At 32.9% G+C, this 19,302-nt stretch overlaps 2 protein-coding genes across 3 annotated transcripts in view; one reads left to right on the forward strand and one right to left on the reverse strand.

Moving 5' to 3' along the window:
- ZBTB1 (zinc finger and BTB domain containing 1) overlaps nucleotides 1-17,173 on the forward strand; it is a 48,126-nt gene extending 30,953 nt beyond the window's left edge. Inside the window, exon 2 of the transcript XR_004232034.1 lies at nucleotides 17,036-17,173. The gene's annotated coding sequence lies outside the window, so the exon portion shown is untranslated. The remainder of the gene's footprint in view (nucleotides 1-17,035) is intronic.
- The window catches only part of ZBTB25 (zinc finger and BTB domain containing 25), an 88,455-nt gene that overhangs the window by 58,430 nt on the left and 10,723 nt on the right, over nucleotides 1-19,302 (reverse strand). For both annotated transcript variants that reach the window (XM_031952710.1, XM_031952711.1), the window contains exon 2: nucleotides 18,046-18,176. The gene's annotated coding sequence lies outside the window, so the exon portion shown is untranslated. The remainder of the gene's footprint in view (nucleotides 1-18,045; nucleotides 18,177-19,302) is intronic.

The following is a 19,302-nucleotide window of genomic DNA, read 5'->3' on the forward strand; positions in this document are numbered from 1 at the left end:
GGAAATTAGAGCAATAATTAGAAGTTACTTTGCCTAACTTTATGCCAATAAATTTGACAACCTAAGTGAAATGGAGGAATATCTACAAAAACATAGATTGCCCAGATTAACAGAAGAGGAAATAAATCACTTAAATAGTCCCATTTTAGAAAAAGAAATAGAATAAGCTATCAATCAGCTCCCTAAGAAAAAATCCTCAGGACCAGATGGATTTACATGTGCATTCTAACAAACATTTAAAGAACAATTAACTCCAATACAATATAGACTATTTGAAAAATAGGGAATGAAGGACTCCTACCAAATTCCTTTTATGACACAGACATGGTACTGATACCTAAACCAGATAGGATGAAAACAGAGAAAGAAAATTATAGACCAATCTTCCTAATGAACATTGATGCAAAAATCTTAAATAAAATATTAGCAAAGATATTGCAGAAAATCATCTCCAGGATAATACACCATGACCAATTAGGATTTACAGGACTGCAGGGCTGGTTCAATATTAGGAAAACTATTAGCATAATTGGCTATATTAATAATCAAACTAACAAAAACCATATGATTATTTCAATAGATGCAGAAAAAGCATTTGATAAAATCCAACACCCATTGCTATTAAAAAAAAAAAAAAAACATTAGAGAGTATAGGAATAAATGGACTTTTCATTAAAACAGTAGTGTCTATTTAAAACCATCAGCAAGCATCACATGTAATGGGGATAAACTGGAACCATTCCCAGTAAGATCATGGGTGAAACAAGGTTGCCCACTATCACCATTACTATTCAATATTGTATTAGAAATGCTAGCATTGGCAATAAAAGAAAAAAAAAGATATTAAAGGAATTAGAGTAGGTAATAAGGAAACCAAATTATCACTCTTGGCAGATGATATGATGGTATACTTAGAGAACCCAGAGAATCAACTAAAAAGCTATTAGAAATAATCCACAACTTTAGCAAACTTGCAGGATACAAAATAAATCCACATAAATTATTAGCATTTTTATACATCACTAACAAAATCCAAAAGCAAGAGATAGAAAGAGAAATTCCATTTAAAATAACTGTCAAAAGGATAAAATATTTGGGAATCTATCTGCCAAGGGAAAGTCAGGAACCATATGAGCAAAACTACAAAACACTTTCCACACAAATAAAGTCAGATCTAAAGTATTGGAAAAATATCAAGTACTCTTGGATAGGTCAGGTGAATATAATAATGATGACAATACTCCCTAAATTAATTTATTTATTTAGTGCTATACCAAGCAAATTCCCAAGAAACTATTTTACTGACCTAGAAAAAATAACAAAATTCCTCTGGAAGAACAAAAGGTCAAGAATTTCAAAGGAATTAATGAAGAGAAAAGCAAATAAAGGTGGCCTAGCTGTACCAGATCTAAAATATGTTGATGTCTTTGATGCTGTAGAGCAAATGCTGCCTTAGAAATTCTCTTCCAACAAAATATCTTCCCAACACACATTAAAATCATGCAAAATTCCTTGATAGATGAATTAAAGAATAACTTTGCCCAATAACCCTCAACTTATATCATTAATCAAAGCATAAAACTGAAGGTGTATATTCTCTTGAACAATGTCTACTACCAAATCTAAAACTGGTCAGGAATTCTCTATAGACAAAGAAATCCTCCAAATGTTACTGTTTGCACAAAATTCATGTTAATTCTGTTATGCTATAGAACATTCAAAGTCTCCTAAAGGAAATCCATGATTACTCAGAAGTGTTTGGCAAGTAGATGAAGTAATATCATTACCTATATCTTGGACAGACCATAGATGGAGAGTGGATTAGGATCAAAACTGAAGCAGAACAAGCTAGACTGCATTTCCAAAATTGTTCAGTGCTATCAATGACTTCAGACTTATTAAAATAAAAGGCCTATCTTTTTAACACTAGTATTCTTTTAGTGAAGCCATATTCACTAGTAATTGTGAAGTACCATATAAAGTCTTTGAGGAATTCAAGTATTAACTCCTCTAAAGAGTAGAGGGGAAGGCACATTGAACATTAACAGGTAGCAGCATTTTACCAATGAAGAATCATGTGCATGAAACAGCATAAAAGGTATTAGAAAAGTTTATTAGAAAAGGTAATTGGTTAATCATGTAGTGAGAGCAAAGAAATAACTAAAGGATAGCTCACATGCTTCATGCTTACTCATTCACTGCCAAGAGATCAAACATATTGGGTGGGTTCTTTGTAAAGTATTTAAAAATACGGACAAGAGTCACGTAGGATAAGAAGGTGTGTGAATAAGTGATGATTTCAGGGAATATTCATGTCAATGAGATAACAAATGTAACCAAGTATTGAAAAAGTTGAAACATTTATTTTAATCTAGAATGAGATTTTATACATGCAATGGGCTAGTGACTTACTGCTACTCCCTTATCATTTTTAACTAAGCCTTAACTCTGCAGAACAGCATTTGTAAGCAATTATGACATAGTAGAATAAATATGTTTTGATCCCTTACCTGGGAATCTCATTTCAATCACCATATCCCTATAATTATCCCCCTTCTGATTCCAACATCCCTGTCACCTCTTATGACTTACTGATACCCTTATTTTATCCCCTTCCCCTGATTATCATTTCTTTATACCAGTCTCATACTTAGATACTTATTAAGAAAGAGTAGCAGGGCTGAATTAGATTGTTTTGCCCTAACCTAGTATCATTGTATGTCATAAATATAAAACAGAACCAACTTAATCTCACTTTCCATGGATTCATGATTTTGTCATGATTTCCTTAAGTTGTTTTTTAATTATAATTTGACTCTTGAAGAATACTTTGTCTACTCTCCTCAATTGCAATTTCTCTACTCCTTTGTAGTGTTTTTCTTTTTTCTAAAATATGATCGTTTCCTGGGAGCAGGTTTGGGGGGGGGGGAGGAAGGGGGGGTTCTGGAGGAAGCCTTAGTTTCAGTTGAGTGTAATAATCATCTCAAATGCAGCCAGCTGTTAAAAGTTCAAATCCTTTATTGTCTCTTCCAAAATAACCCGGTTAGTTTTCTTTGAGGCCTATCTTACTCCTTGGTTCCAAGAGCTCTTGTAGCTTGTCCTTTGCCTCTGCCAGCTTCAGCCTCCAGCTCTCTCTGAATCTTGGTTCTACTCGACCAAATCCTGCTTTTTCAATCTCACCCACTGACTCCTTGCTGAGGCTCCAAGAGCTTCTTTACATATGATCTCTTAAAGGTGTGAACCCAAAGGTTGACTCCTCCTCTGAGAGTGGGATTGTGGGAGGTATAACATGAATCTCCCGAACTTGTGAACTCTAATGTGTAAGTTAATGTGTGAACTCTCAAAGGTATAAACTTAAGTACATAAGCATTGTTTCTATCAATTCCAGTGAGTTAACACCTTATTTCAAATTCTGGCTCATAACACTCCTTGGTATCCTTGGTAGATGATATTCATGAGTTGCTGTAGAGTTACTGTAGTCTTTTTTTTTGGGGGGGGGAATAATTGGGGTTAATGACTTGCCCAGGGTCACACATCTGGGACATGTTAAGTGTCTGAGACAGATTTGAACTCAGATCCTCCTGACTTCAGGGCTGGTGCTCTATCCACTGTACCACCTAGATGCTTCAGGTTGCTGTAGTCTTAAAAACAGTTATTTAGTTGTTAACTCAAACATAAGTCTCTTTAAACTTAGGTACTAGTATGATAGACATGCATCAATAATTTGGTTTATACTAAAAGCTTTTCCAGTTTATTAGAACCTGCTATCACAGACTTTGGAAACCTAGACATTGGGGAAAGACCTACAAGCTCATTTTAGGTGCTTACTAAATGATTGTGGACCCAAAGTGAAAAAAGGGAAAGTAATCAACCTTTCAGTTGGATTTAATAAGTCTTTACTTTATTGTATGTCAGATCTGTGCTAAGAACTAAAGAAGCAAAATGGCCAAAATGGCTATTATAGTGAGAACTTGTTTTCTCCAAAAATGATGCAGGAATGAGAGAATGGATCAATAATTAGACATAGAAGCAATCTAGTCATCTAGTCCAACTCCCTCATTCTACAAATGAAGCAGCAAAGGCCCAGAAGAAATTAGTGACATATTCAAGAGTAGAGTCAATATCTGACCCAGACTCCTAGTCCAGCATTTTTAACACTACATGATGATGTCATCTTAATAACAGTGGCATCCAAATATCATCAATCAATTATCTCAATCATTATTTACTTATTGTTGTTTCTGGTCTCTATTGCCAATCTATACATTATTGCAGGCCATGCATCAACTCCAAATCCTGTCAAGGTTTAATGCCATTCTTGACGTCTAGTAGAACCAGGAACTAATCCAAATGAAATCATAACCATGTTTTCCTTCATCATTTAAAAAAGTGGGTGAATTTAACATAGGCCCTATTCTCAACTTAAAAGTTGCCTTAATATTCATGTTACCTCCTATAAAGTATATATTTTGAAGTATTTATTTAGAAACTATGATACAGCACCTTAAAAATAACCCGAGGAAGTAATTAAAATTTAAAAGACAAACACCATTGTTACAAGTATCCTAGCCATAGCTTTTTAAATATTGCAGTAACTTTTTGAGTTTTTCTAAAGCAATAGTTTTTAACAAAAGAATTATCTTTTATAATTTTTGATCAGTTAGTTTCTAATATTATTTTTCTTGAGTTCTGTGTTTTTCTGTGTGGCAGTGATAAAACAGGGTCTTCTAAACTTCTGAAGAACTGAGAAATCCAATTTTGGAGAGCACATGAAGAATCAATCAGCATAGAATTGAGTCCAAATCCAAAAAGCAATAAATGTGAAATGGCACCATCTTTGACTTTTTGAAAGATTTCAGTAGCCCCAAAGGTTCCAGATGCAAAATTGAATCAGCAAACATCATATGACACTTGTGATTAGGACAAAACTGAAATGAAATATTGTTTTGATTATCCTAAAGGATATTTTGTAAAAATCAAAAAGGCTTTTAGCATGACAAATGTATTAAATTATGAACTTCCTGAATTACAATTTAATTTTATAAAATACAATTTAGATAATTAATAAAGGGGAAAAAAGCAGTCTTCCTCAAAATCTGTACTCTAGACCAGTGATGTCAAAATCAAATAGAAATGGGGTCACTAAATCATGCACAAGGATCCCTGCAGGCCATACATATAGAAAACCAAAAATTAACATTATTTATGTTTTATTGTATTTTTAGTTATTTTATTAAGTATTTCCCAGTTACATTCAATCTGGTTTTGGCTACACTTGGGAGTGTTATATACGTGCACCGTGTTTTAACACCTCTGGTCTAGACTATAAGCATAAAACTGTACTAATAAAGGAAAGTTAACTAATGTTCATATTGGGAAAAAAATTCATTTTTAATTTATTATGATTTAACATTGTCCTCTCCTTTTCTTTCTTATCATATTGAGAATGCATAGATATCTAGATACATTTATTAATCACAAAAAATGTTTTATGTGAACAGAAACAGAAATTGAATTTACCTTTAATAATAACATTCATTTGACTAGATAATTAAAAACATTAAATGTTTATTCTGAGACATGGGTTATTGTTGTTTTGAGTTTAGCTGCATAAACCAATAAAAGAGTATTATCATTTTTGCAATGAAGCTAATTCCAAGTAAGTATACTTTTCCAGGATTAGAAAGAGCCCGGATTTTGGAATCTAACAATTTGGGTTCAAGTTTTAACTCTATTTAATATGTGATTTTAAGCAAATCACTTTACCTTTCTAAGACTCAGTTTTCTTATATATAAAATAAAGATAGTCGCACTTATAGTCCCTACTTCATTGTGTTATGAAAACCAAATGGGATAAGGCATATAAAATATTTTATAAATTTTAAAGCACTCCGTGAAGATCACCTATTTGATGTTGCCCATTGTTCATGTTTCGCATTTTCTGATAGGCGAGTTCTAGGGATGAAACTCCATCTATTCATGAAGATCAACAACTATCCTGGAGCATGAAATTTTAAGAGAGTTGGAAGGGCCTCTGAGAGCTTAAGCAGTTTGTTCAGTCTCACAATGAGTGTATAAATCAAAGTACATCTTTGACTGAAGATCTTACTTACAGGTTTTACTAATTCTCAAGCTGTCTCTAATCACTTATAATAAGGCCAAACCAAAAACCTTTCCAGTTTTGGTAGGACTTGACAGAATTTAAACTCTTCTAGAATGCCCTTTGTGAACTCAATGTCACATCCAAATCAGAATGAAAAATTAAGAATAAAAACATCTTTCACTCATGTTTGTTTTATGAAATATTTTGCACATATTTTCTTGTATGATCCTCACAAAAACCTTATGAGGCAGGCAACTGTAACTGGGTTATTTCTATTAGTAATGTTCTTCCAACTTCCTTTTGGATATAAGTGTATGATACTCTTATTATCTTTTTGATTTCTTGAATAACAAAAAAATTTATTGATCTTTAAAATATATATATATAGTAAATATTTTAACAAGAAGGAATACAGAGACCCAACTTCATGTTATATAGTTTAAAGCATTAATAAGAAAAGCCTTATAATAAAAAAAGATATATAATATATATCTAGTTATGACTAAGGCTCAGACTGATCTAGGAAATATAGGAAAAGAAGAAACTAAGTATGACTGTATTAGTGTTCTAGAGAGTAGAAAAAATAAAAGAAATTAAGGAGAATGTGACTGAATCTGTTAATAATTAAGCACTGAAGTATTGCGTAAGTAGATGATCTATTTTTAAGAGTTGAGAAAGCTTATAAAATTGAAGATTTAACTAGACAACTAAAAGAAAGAACATGCATCACTAACAGAAGATAAATAGCATGAAAGAGCATATATATTTGTTGGAAGATTTTGTGTACTTGTTAAAAATATGGACTAAGTTGTATAGATACTAAATTTGGAGACAAAGTTGGAATAATAATAAAATAACATAATTATTTATAGTCTATAAAGATACCAAAAATTATTGGCCAATAGAGAGCATTTATATTACCTATGATTTCTTGTTTTTAAAACCTGAATTCCAGACTCTCCCTTCCTTTTTCCCCTCTCCCCTCCACTGAGAAGGCACATGTAAAGTTATGCAAAACATTTCCATAAAAGTTGTTAGGGTATGGGACCCTGCTGAGAGAGAGTACAGAGGCCACCTCAACCTTTGGTGCACAGTAAGTTTTCTGCCACCTTTCACAAATGCCCTTATTGAGCAAGGAGCGACGGTTTGTGATCATGGGAACAAGTTAAGCTGAGGATTACAACCAGTTGCTACATGAATAGGGATGCCTGAACAGGGCCTCTCATCTGTGAGCAGGTTGCTAGAATGGCTGGATTGGCTTTCCTCCCCATTGGCAGATACCATGCATACACAAAGCCCAGGAGCTGCTTCTCTGAATGGTGATTGGGGATTGTCTACTGTTCACGCACTGATTGTACTTATAAAAATGTATATCAACAAGGCTGTACAGCATAATAAACAGGATTTCTTTTCATACTCTATGAATCTCCTGCCTCATTCATCTCGCCTCTGAGATCAAAGGGCTCATATATTTTGAGCTCTCAAGACAGCTGCAACAAAAAGTCTTCTTGCAAAAGAAAATATAGATCTCCATTCCCCCCTCCAAGAAAAAAAACAAACCCTTAAGAAAAAAAATTTTTTAAAGCATGCTTCAATCTATACTCAGACACAAATCTTCGCAGGGTATGAATAGCAGTTTTCATCATAAGTCCTTCAGAATAGTCTTGGATCACTATGTTGCTGAGAATAGCAAAAATATTCACAGCTGATCATCCCACAACATTGCTATTACTTTGTATATTGTACATTTCATTTTACATGAGCTCATGGAGGACTTTCCAGGTTTTTCTGAAAGCATCTTGCTCATTTCTTATAAAACAATAGCATTCCATTATAATTATATTCTACAATTTATCCAGTTATTCATCAATTGATGGGCATCCCTTGAATTTTCAATTCTTTGCCTGAGAAGAAAGCTGCTATAAATATTTTAAAATAAGGTCCTTTTCCTCTTTTTAAAAATCTCTTTTAGGATCCATGCCTAGCATAGCATTGTTAGGTCAAAGGATATGCCTTTTGGGCACAGTTCATATATTCTGATCATTTATCAATTGGGAAATGGCTCTTACTTTTTATAAATTTAACTGTTCCCTATACATTTGAAAAGACTATGAGTGAAACTTCAAAATTCTTTTCACAATTACTATTGCTGACTCTATTTCCCCTCCCCATTTGTTCTATTCTCTCTCTTTTCACTCTGACCCTCCTCAATAGTGTTTTGCTACTGACCACCCCTTCCCTAATATGCACTCCCTTCCTCCTTCTTATATCTTCTTCCCTTCCTACTTTCCTGTAGAGTAAAACATATCTATATTGGGTGTGTATGTTATTTTCAATAGAGAGTGTTTCCTCTGAGAATAATTTATTAACATTCATGTTCTTTAATCCACGGATTTTAAAATAAAATTTCTCTATTTTTCATAAGTTAATTTGTTTACTTGTCATTTCTTTACATTTGTATCTACTTAAACAAATTTGCTTTTATGTAAGGTCATAGTGATGAGTTACCTGATATATCTGATCAGTGAACATCAGTAGTCTTAAAAAGTGGTATAAATAATTTTTATTTTTAATAAAATTGTTACTGCATACCCCCTAGTATTTTAGCCACAAAAAAGAACAAAAATTCAGCAGAGCTAAGGAAATAACAAGTTTTATTTCAATATGAGATAATGAATTAAAAAAATGAAAATAAAGGAGTTATGCTGAAAAAAAGTTTGAAAGATTTTTCTAGTCAGTCACTCACTTAATAAGTATTTCTAAATACTTAGTATAACCCAGCCACTATGTTAAGCTCTAGGAAGACAGAGCAAAACAAAGAAAAAGCAAAAATCTCCATTTGCTATTTAAATAGTCCAAGCATAAAACAGGCAGTCTCAAAAGAAGAAATCCAAGCTATCTATATTCACATGAAAAAATATTCCTAGTCACTATTAATTAGAAAAATCCAAATCTTACAAGAACCCTGAAGAAACATCTCAAATTCATTAAAATAAACAAAAAAGGAAAATTACAAATGTTGGAGGGGCTGCAAGCAGACACATTGATGTTCTGTTGGTGAAGCTATGAATTGGTCCAGCCATTCTGGAAAGCAGTTTGGTACCATGCAGTTGCTACACTGTGCTTATTACCTTTTTACCTAGGCTTTACCTCAAGACATCAAAAAAAGAAGAAAAGTTCCTATATATAGAAAAGTTCCTAAATGTTAGATGTATAAAAATTAATATGTCATAAATATAATATACGTATAAATAAATGCATAATAGTTCTTTTTTTTTTTTTTGATGTGGCAAAGAACCGGAAACTAGGAAGTGTTTATCAATTGGGGAATAAGGAAATAAAATTATAGTATATAAATATAAAGGAACATTACAGTGCTATAAGAAATTATGAAAACAGGGACAGCTAGGTGATGCAGTAAATGGAGCACCAGTCCTAATGTTAGGAAGACCAGAGTTCAAATTTGACCTCAAGACTCTTAACACTTTCTGTGTGACCCTGGGAAAATCACTTAACCCCAATTGCCTCAGCAAAAAAAAAAAAAAAAGAAGAAAAAGAAAAAGGAATTATGAAAGCATTGATTTAAGAAAAAATTGAGAAGATATATCTGAGTTGATACAGATGAGAAGATCTACCACAAGGCCAAACCAAAACTTGAGCTGATAAAAGTTTACACTTTGCAAGGGGAAAAAAAAGCAAACAAAAGAAACTATAACAATGTTAAATTTTTTTTTGAAAGATGTAAGAATTCTAATAAAATTGTCAACAATGATAACAGATGATTAATTAATGATAATTACATTCTGACAGAAAAGTAAGCTAAATATGCAGAATGAGACACGTTTTTGGACATGGCTAGTAAGGGAATTTGATTTGTTCAAATGCATAGGTTTCAAAGGTTTTAGAGAAGGTAGAAGAGAATGTAAATGCTTGTTAATGGAAAAAGGAATATAAAAAGGAAAAAAAAACCCTCACCACTTAAAATAAAAGGCAAAAACAGTCCTTGCCCTCAAATAGCTCTAATTCATATAATATACAAATGCTATTTCCTATATTTTATCCCTTTAGCAAACTGAGGACTGCAAATGAAGTCATGATATTTTAGGAATAGAATAACAGAGTAATGATATGTTTAAAAGTATTTATTGATCACTTAGAAAATATATTAATTTGCTGCCAGTTTTGCAATCAGTTTTGTTAAACAGAAGTTGTCATGTTTGTTTTAAAATATCATAAAATTAGCAATAATGGCATCAAGACTGATTTTTACCTCTTGAAGATTAAAAAAATCATTTTCTTCACAGCCTCTGCACAAAGAAAATTAATGCAGAGGTGAAGTTAGAAGGAAAAGAGTTAAATGGGGAAAAAATCTTGGCAACAAGTTCTTTGGTAAAAGTCTGATACCCAGTTCATGCAGAGAATTGATTCAAATATATAATAAGAGATATTCGCCAATAATGCTGCAAAGATCAAAGAATATGAAAAGGCACTTTCCAAGGGAAGGAATCCCAACTATTAATAATCATGTTACAAGAGAAAAACATTAAAACAATTTTGAGATTCTACTTCATATTTATTACACTGGCAAGGATGACAAAAAATGAAAATTATCATTGTTGAAAGTGTTGGGAAAGGACAGGCATATTAACACATTATTGGTGAAGTTATGAAACATTCTGGTCATTTAGGAAAATTTGGAACCTTGCACAAGTCATGACATTGAACTTTTGACATAACACCACTTTTAGTTCGTATAGCCAAAAGAGATAAAATAACCAGGGAAAGGATCCATGTATAGCAAAAAAAATTAAAAGGAGGATTTTTGTTATAACAAAGAGCTGAAAACAAAGGAGTACCCATCAACTTGAAGATGACTGAACAAATTATGATATATTAATGTAATGGAATATTACTACAGCATAAGAAACAACAAAAGAAGTGGATTTAGTTAATCTTATGAACTGATAGAGTGAAATGATCAGAACCAAGAGAACAATATATTTACACGTCTACAATATTTAAAGAAAAACAATTTTGAAAGACATAAGAACTGGGATCAATGCAATGATTAATTGTAGTTCTAGAGGGCTTCTCTTCTGACAAAGAAGTGATGAAGAATGAAATATCTATTTCTGGACATGCTTGTTATATAGTTTAGCTTTGTATGATGAGGCATATTTGATATAAGGGAGAGGTCTGTTTGTTTTAAATTTGAGGGAGGTCTTGAGTAGGGAAAAGGGGCAAGTGATACTGATAAATCATTTGAAAACAGCAGCTGGAGATTTGGGAAGGCATCCCAACAAACAGGATAGTTGTTATGTACTTAAATAAAACAAACCAACAACAGGCTTTTAATTTCATATGCAATATCCTTTTATTCTGTTCTAATTTGTAAGTAGAAATGCCCATATTCATTGATATTAATACCCTCCCCAAAGGTTTTAATTTTAAGTTAGTATTCAGCATATTGAGTTTCCTCCTCTAAAGGTGATGTCACAGTCTCTGTAGACTTGACTCATGACTCCAATAGCTAAAATCCTAGTAGTCTGGGGACTATATTCTAGGTACCTGGGCCAGTTCAGGTGAACTCTCTTGATTTCAGCCAACTGGTCTTTGCTACCAATTGTTCTGTATATCTCAGCATGCTTTCATTCAACCCATTCTATATAAACCAGCTGGCTCAGGCACTTAGGACCCTACAAGGCGAGAAAATGGACTCAATGAAATATGGTAATTTTTAAGAAATCCCGATGAAAAAGCCAAGACTCTATCATCCTTTCCTGATAAATGGACAGAGACTAGTATGTATATGTATGTATCTATATACATAAAAATATGGAAAGGGGGAGGAGGGATTGAGGAAAGGATGATAGAGCAATCTGCTGGTAATGAGAAAGGCCAACTCTTCATTAGAAATTGGAGCAAAGGAAAAAATATGGAAAGATGTCAAATGGTTGTGAGATATAGAAAATGGGAGGAGGAGGAGAATATGGCAAATTACTTCTATTCTGGCCTATTATGAGGCAAGGTGAAATTGGGGAGAGGTCTGGAACACTTACTGTAGAAGCAACATATAAAAACAAGCAGCAAAGATTAAAAGAACTGTTTTGCTACAATGACAGACTAGTTGAGATTAGGTAACAAATTTGTTGTGGGCCCAAAAAATATAAGCTGTGATTTTTCTTCAGCTTCATTCAGCAACACATGAATAGGAACAAAGGAGTAGATGGTGAGAATAATATTTATAAATAAAGATACGTGACAAGTAAAAGGTATGAAGAAAGCTAAAATTAGTTTAAAGTCAGATCACCTACGTTTGAATTCTGTCTCATTCTACCAGCCATACAAACTTGGACAAGTTATTTAATCTCTCTTTTTAATTAATTGTTCATTTCTTTATCTGTAAAATGGGGATAATTATTTCACTTTATGGAGTTGTTGTAAATACCAAATGGGACAATATATGCCGTTTGTAAATCCTGAAGTGATATATAAATGTTAGTTGTTGTTAAAAATTACTTGAACTAATAGAATCAGAGGAAATCCCCAGGAAGAGTATACATATATGGTGAAAAAAAAAAAGTCTAAGAACAGAGCTTGGGAATACCCATATCAAGTAAACAGGAATAGAATGATTACACAGTAAAGAAAATACAAAAATTCAGAGGAAGAAAAACCAGAATTAAGGATTAACATCAAGATCAAATGAGTTAACATATGTAAAACACTTAAAAGTTCTATATGATTGCTAGCTATCACCATCACCTTCATCACCATAGATTGTCAAAATATATGAATAGCCTGACCAAGTTACTTAACTTCTCGGAGCCTCAGTCATCTCATTTGTAAAACGAAGAGACAGGATTAGATAATCCCCTTTACCTCTAAAACCATGACCCCCTGATTCCAGGACAGGGACTCGTTTTTTTACTACAATTTATTGGTTGACTGTAGAGGTTAATCTTATAAAAGAGCAAAGTGTGACCAGAACAAGACTGATGGAATGGAAGGAAGGATAAAGAGACAATCACAACAAAGAGCAATTGAGGAAGTCAGGAAGGAGGGGAAGCAAGATAGAAGACAAATCTGAGAAAAGGGAACAGAGTTATTTTTTCTCTTGTGATCCATCAATAGAACTGAGAATCAAACAGAGATGAATATTTAAAAATCAACATTCTGTAGCTGTTTGAATTTTTTAGAGTAAATTTATATTTTATATCTTAGAATGGGAAGCAAAAATTTTAATAAACACAATGAATGCTGAAGTTCAAAATATACTTTTTGTCTTAAGAGAAGTTAGGGGACAGGAAGAAGAAAAGCTGCATAAGCTGTCTATTGAATTCCTATCTTATTTTAAGTTCTACCTTAAATGTTACCTTCTCCTAGAAGACTTCTCCCCGGCCTTTAAGCTGATATCTTATCAGTCTTGGTACAGCCCTTTTTTGTATGGATCCCACACTTGGATTTTAGTTGTCTGTATCACATTCCCCTGCTAATCTGTAAGCTCCATGACATAGAGAACATGTTTTATCTGAACTTTGAATCCTCCTAGCACCTAGGTCACATTAGGAGCTTAATAAGTATTGTCTGAGTTCACTATTGACTCATTAAAAGAAGGTGAGAAAAAGGAAGAAAAATGTCAGGTATTGTTATTTTATTTGCTCTTATACCAATTCTACAAAATGAATAAATATTAAATTTATTATTCTCTCCCTTTTACAAATAAGAAAATTAGAACTCGAAGAGGTTAAATGTCTGACTTGCTAGGGATAGAATTCCAAGCTATCTAATCCATCACTCTTCTGACTTCATTCAACAATCCAGCATTCTCTTTTACTTATGCCCTCTTTTATACAAAGAATTGAGAAGACAAGAGACAGAGAAAAACAAGAGAGAGAAAGAAACAATAGATTTGGGACCTTAGATAAATTACTCATCACATCTTGGGTTTCATAGTGTAATCCTTTCTGCTCTTTGAAATAATAAACCAAATCAAATCAAACATTTGCAAAGTGCTTAGAGTGTATGGCACACATAGCAGACTCTACTACAAATCCTAGTTTTTATAATTATTAAACCAACCACTATTCCTAGTTTATCTTAGAGCACTTAACCATTCAGAGGTTCTTTGAAGTCCATTTTCCAGGAGAGAAAATTATTTACAGCGTGCTACGTTGAAAATTAGATTAAAATCAGGCAAGGGATTAGATTTTATTATATAGTTTGTGATCCAAAACAACTCAAAATATCTAAAAAATGTAAGGTTTATTTAAAATGTACATACTATACAAAAAGAAAAACAAACTGTACATAAGAGGTTTGATGCCTTCTATTCAATTGTGTATATATAGGAGTATTCACTTTAGTTGGCAGTAAATTCACAATAAAAAGTTTAAAATTTTTAAAAAAATAAAATGTGCATATTGTCATAAGATCTTTGGCCATATACATAAAACAAAGACATAACTTCTTTTAAAAAGCTAAAGCTTTAGATCTAAAATTAGAGGACTATCCACTAAAAGAATGTTTACCAAAGAATTTTTGTTAAGATAAACCTATCAAAATACAAATTGTATTCTGATTGCCTTTAGTATTAAAGAAGTCTATAAACATGCAATCAAAAAGGCACAAATGAAATTCCTCTAATAGGACTGTATTGTAATTTTTTGTAAATAGTATTTTATTTTTTCTAATTACATATAAAGACAAATTCTAACATTTAAAAAGTTTGAGTTCCAATTTTTTCTCCTTCCTTCCCCTACCTTCTTCCACTCTAAAATGGTAAGCAGTATGATATAGATTACATATAGACAATCATATTTCCATATCATAGTCATGGTGTGAAAGAAGAAACCGAACCAAAGGGAAAAAAAGAAACCATGAAAAAAGTATGCTTTGATTTGCATTCTGATTCCATCAGTTTTTTCTCTGGGTATGAATACCATTTTTCCTTATATATCTTTGGAACTGTCTTGATCACTTTACTGCTGGAAATAGCTAAGTTATTCATAATTGATCATTGTAAAGTGTTGCAATCTGTTATTGTGTACTATATTTGTTCTGCTTATTTATCAGTTCATGTCTTTCCAGCTTTTTCTGAAATCATCCTGCTTGTCATTTCTTATAGCACAACAGTATTCTACTAAATTCACATAGTTTACCTAGTTTAGCCATTCCCTCAATTTCCAATTCTTTGACATCACAAAAAGCTGCTATAAATAATTTTTGTACAAGTAGATCCTTCACCCTTTTAATGATTTGAGAAATAGACCCAGTGGTGACACTGCTAGATCAATGGATATGCCCAGTTTTATAGTCTTTGGAAATAATTGCAAATTGCTCTTCAGAATGTTTGAATCAATTCATAACTCCACCAATAATGCATTAGTATTCCAATTGGCCCCATCTTTTCCAACATTTAACATTTTTTCTGTCATATTACCAAATCTGAAAGATGGGAGGTGATACCTCAGAATTGTTTTAATTTGCATTTCTCTAATCAATAGTGATTTAGAGCATTTTTATATGACCATAGATAACTAAGGTTTCTTCATCTGAAAACTATTCATATCCTTTAGCCATTTAAAAGTTGGAGAGTGACTTATATTCTTATAAATTTAACTCAGTTCTCTATTTTAAATCTGAGAAATATTTGAGAATAAATATTTGAGAGGTCTTTATCAGCAACACGTGCTTTAAAAATTGTTTCCTGCTTTCTGCTTTTCTTTTAATATTGGTTGTATTGGTTTTATTTTTTCAAAATCTTTTAAATTTGATGTAATCAAAATTATCCATTGACATTTTATAATGCTCTCTATCTTGTTTAGTCATAAATTCTTCCTCTTTCTATAGATCTTACAGGCAGATTATTTCTGCTCTCCTAATTTGTTTATGCTTATCACCCTTTATGTCTATATTATTTGCCTATTTTGATCTTATCTTGGTATCGATATAAATCTTGATTTACATCTAGTTTCTACCATACTACTTTCCAGCTTTCCAAGCAGTTTTGATTAATTAGTGAGTTTTCACCCCAGAAGCTGGGGTCTTTGGGTTTATCATACACAAGATTACTGTGGTCATTTACTATTGTGTCTTGTGTATCTAATCTTTTCTACTGATCCAGCACATGATTTCTTTGTAACCAGTTAATTTTTATGGTTATCACTTTTTAATTCAATTTGAAATCTGGTACTTTCAATCTACCTTCCTTTGCTTTTTTTTTTTTTTTCCATTAATTTCCTTGATTTTTTTTCTTTTGTTCTTCCAGATGAATTTTGGGTTTATTTTTTCTAGCTTGGTAACTTTTTAATAGTTAATTTAGGTTGGAATGTCATTTTTATTATATTGGCTCAGCCTATTCATGAGCAACTGATATTTTTCCAGTTGTTTAGCTCTGACTTTATTTGTATGAAAAATATTTCATAATTGTGTTCATATAGTGCCTAGGTTTGTCTTGAAGTATTTTATACTGTCTATAGTTGTTTTAAACAGAATTTCTCTATCTCTTGCTGCTAAGCTTTGCTGGTTGCTAAAGTTGTTAATTAATTCAACTAGTATTTTTAGTTCTCTAACATTCCCTAAGTATAACATCATTATCAGCAAAGAGTGGTTTTGTTTCCTCATTGGTTATCCTGATTTTCTTCATATTCTTTCTCATCTCTTATTGCTATAGCTAACTTTTCTAGTACCATACTGAATAATAGTGTTGATAATGGACATCATTGCTTCACCTCTGATCTTATTAAGAAACCTGCTAATTTTTAAAAATCGTAACTGATATTAAAATTGAGATGCCAAAAACTAACAATTTAAAGTTTATTATTTTTAAATACTTAAAAATTGCTCAGATGAAAAAAGTGCTTCACAGGAATCTAAGAGGCTAATTTATTTTAGTATTAATACAATTGGATCATTTCATTTCCCATCCAGATGCACTGCCCTGGACTTCATCATGATCCAAGCACTTCCTCTTCCTGGAAGATCACTTCAGCCCTAGAACTCCTCAGGACACTTTCCCCAAAGGGACCCTTCCTGTGTTGGGAGGGTAGAGAACTCTCAGAACTTCCATTTAAGGAGGTCACGAGCAGGTCAGTTCTATCTCTTCATTTCCCATCTAGCTGTCCTCCTATGGACTATTCTATTATGCTTGGCATTAAATATTTACTATGTTCAAAAATAGTGTTCATTACAGACTAAATCAATGCAAGTGCAACCCCTCCCAAAAGTTTAGGGAGCTGTCTCAAATATGAAACAATCAACTTTATTGGGCAAAATGCTAATTCAAAGAAGTCATAAATCATGAAAATTTATTTCTGTGGTTTTTGAAAACAGGTGTTTGTAGTGATTATACTATGCTTTTTCTGTGTCGTCTATGAGAGCTGTTTCTAGTAACTACATGAAAAATCCCTTTTTGCTCTTTAGTTTTATGCCTATGGAATGATTTTTGCTAGAGATAAATGGTAGTGCCAGATAGGCATCATAGTGTCCTGCAGGAGGCTGGCCTCAAGAGTCAGAAAAATGGATTCCACTAATTCTGTCGCCTTTCCCCTGTACAGCCCACGGCAAATCACTTAACCTTTCAGGGACCATAGACAAGTCCTTAAGGCTAAATTGAAGAGCAGGTATCTATCTTTGTTAGTAAAGGGAGTTTCTTTTCTGTGAAGTATGCTTCTCATAACAATAAAATTATAGATCTGGTCCAAAAATATGGATGAGTCTCAGGAGTGGGCAAAATTTTTATGAGTCTTACAAAGTGTTTATGATTGTGACCAAAAAAAAGTTTCTCTGTGTCCTGTTCTAAAATTATTTCTCTAGATGCCTTTATTTCTGCCTCTGGCTTCTCTACTCTCAATAACTGAAAAGTAAAAATGTGTGATCTCATACCTGATTTTAAACATAAAAGAAAAAGATAAGATGGGTATCAAGCCCTTCATACTCACTATTTGGAGACAGTACGATTGTAGATACTTGTCAGTATTACCATTCTTTTGCGCACACTTTTAAAAGTTTGTTTCTTCCATTTTTACTTCAACTCCCTTGAGAGAGGAGAAGGTAGGGATCCGAGGAGTTGCTGTTTGTGGTTTTAAAAAGATGAAGTCAGAAAATTAGAATGAAAAGAAATGAACAGGAAATGAGTATAAATTGGAAATTGCCATGACCATTTAAGAGCACCCTAAATTCTCAGTGCCAGAGTTTGTAGGGCATTGTTTTTATTGCTCCCAGGTGTGTTATACACAAAACATTTTTCAAATCAGGATTCTAGAATTCTAATTATTTCCCCTTTCTTCTAATACTTTGATTCAAATAATGACAGAATTTAGAGCTGATGGGCTTTAGAGAGTTATCTTCCTTAAGTTGTAACTAAGTAAGGCCCAGAGAAATGAAGTTATTTTGCCTAAAGACAAATTCAGAATAAGTAGTAAAAGAGTTATTTGAACCTGTCTTCCATCCACTTTAGGAGTTACTGATTAAACCTACTGCTGTAGTCAACTCAACAAGAGAAAAATAAAGAGCATTCAGTCAGATGACATAAATTGTAAAAGGAAATTAAATCTGGAGGCATTAAAATCACCTTGAGGTGGTACCTGAGGTGGGAGGAAGAGAGACCTTACAGCAAACATTTATAGAGCACCTACTGTATGTAACTTAAAATATAGGAAGAAGGGAGGGAGGCAGGACTACAGACACAGAAAGTGTTTAATTTCAAGCTTCTGGGCACTACTGACTCCCTGATTTCTGCACAAGATATTACATCTATCAACAATATGTATTTTCATGGCTACCTCCCCTATATTCTATGCCTATTTGGCTTTTCCTCCTCAACTATGCCTCCTGGCCTCCTTGAAATCTTTTCCTTTTTCAAGCCTTTTCCAAGTCCCTCTGAATACGAGTTTCTTGTCTCTGGGATTACTTCCAATTTATCTTGAATATATCCCGTACATCTATACTTGTTTCCCTCACCGGAATGTAAGCTCCTCGAGAATCAGTTTTTGCCTGTCTCTGTATTCCTAACACTTATCATAGAGTGGCACTTAGGAAGTGCTTGCTATTTAATAAATGCTTGCTGACTACGGATTTCTGAGTAAAAAGTCACGCCGCCTGCCTCTCTGCGCGCATGCAATAGGCTTTATAAAGCAGGAAACTTTTCCAGCCCCTAGGCCTTTATTTTCCTGACTTGGAAACAAAGTTAAGTGAAA

This window comes from Sarcophilus harrisii, chromosome 2 (genome assembly GCF_902635505.1).
Source record: "Sarcophilus harrisii chromosome 2, mSarHar1.11, whole genome shotgun sequence".
NCBI classification, from domain to species: domain Eukaryota; kingdom Metazoa; phylum Chordata; class Mammalia; order Dasyuromorphia; family Dasyuridae; genus Sarcophilus; species Sarcophilus harrisii.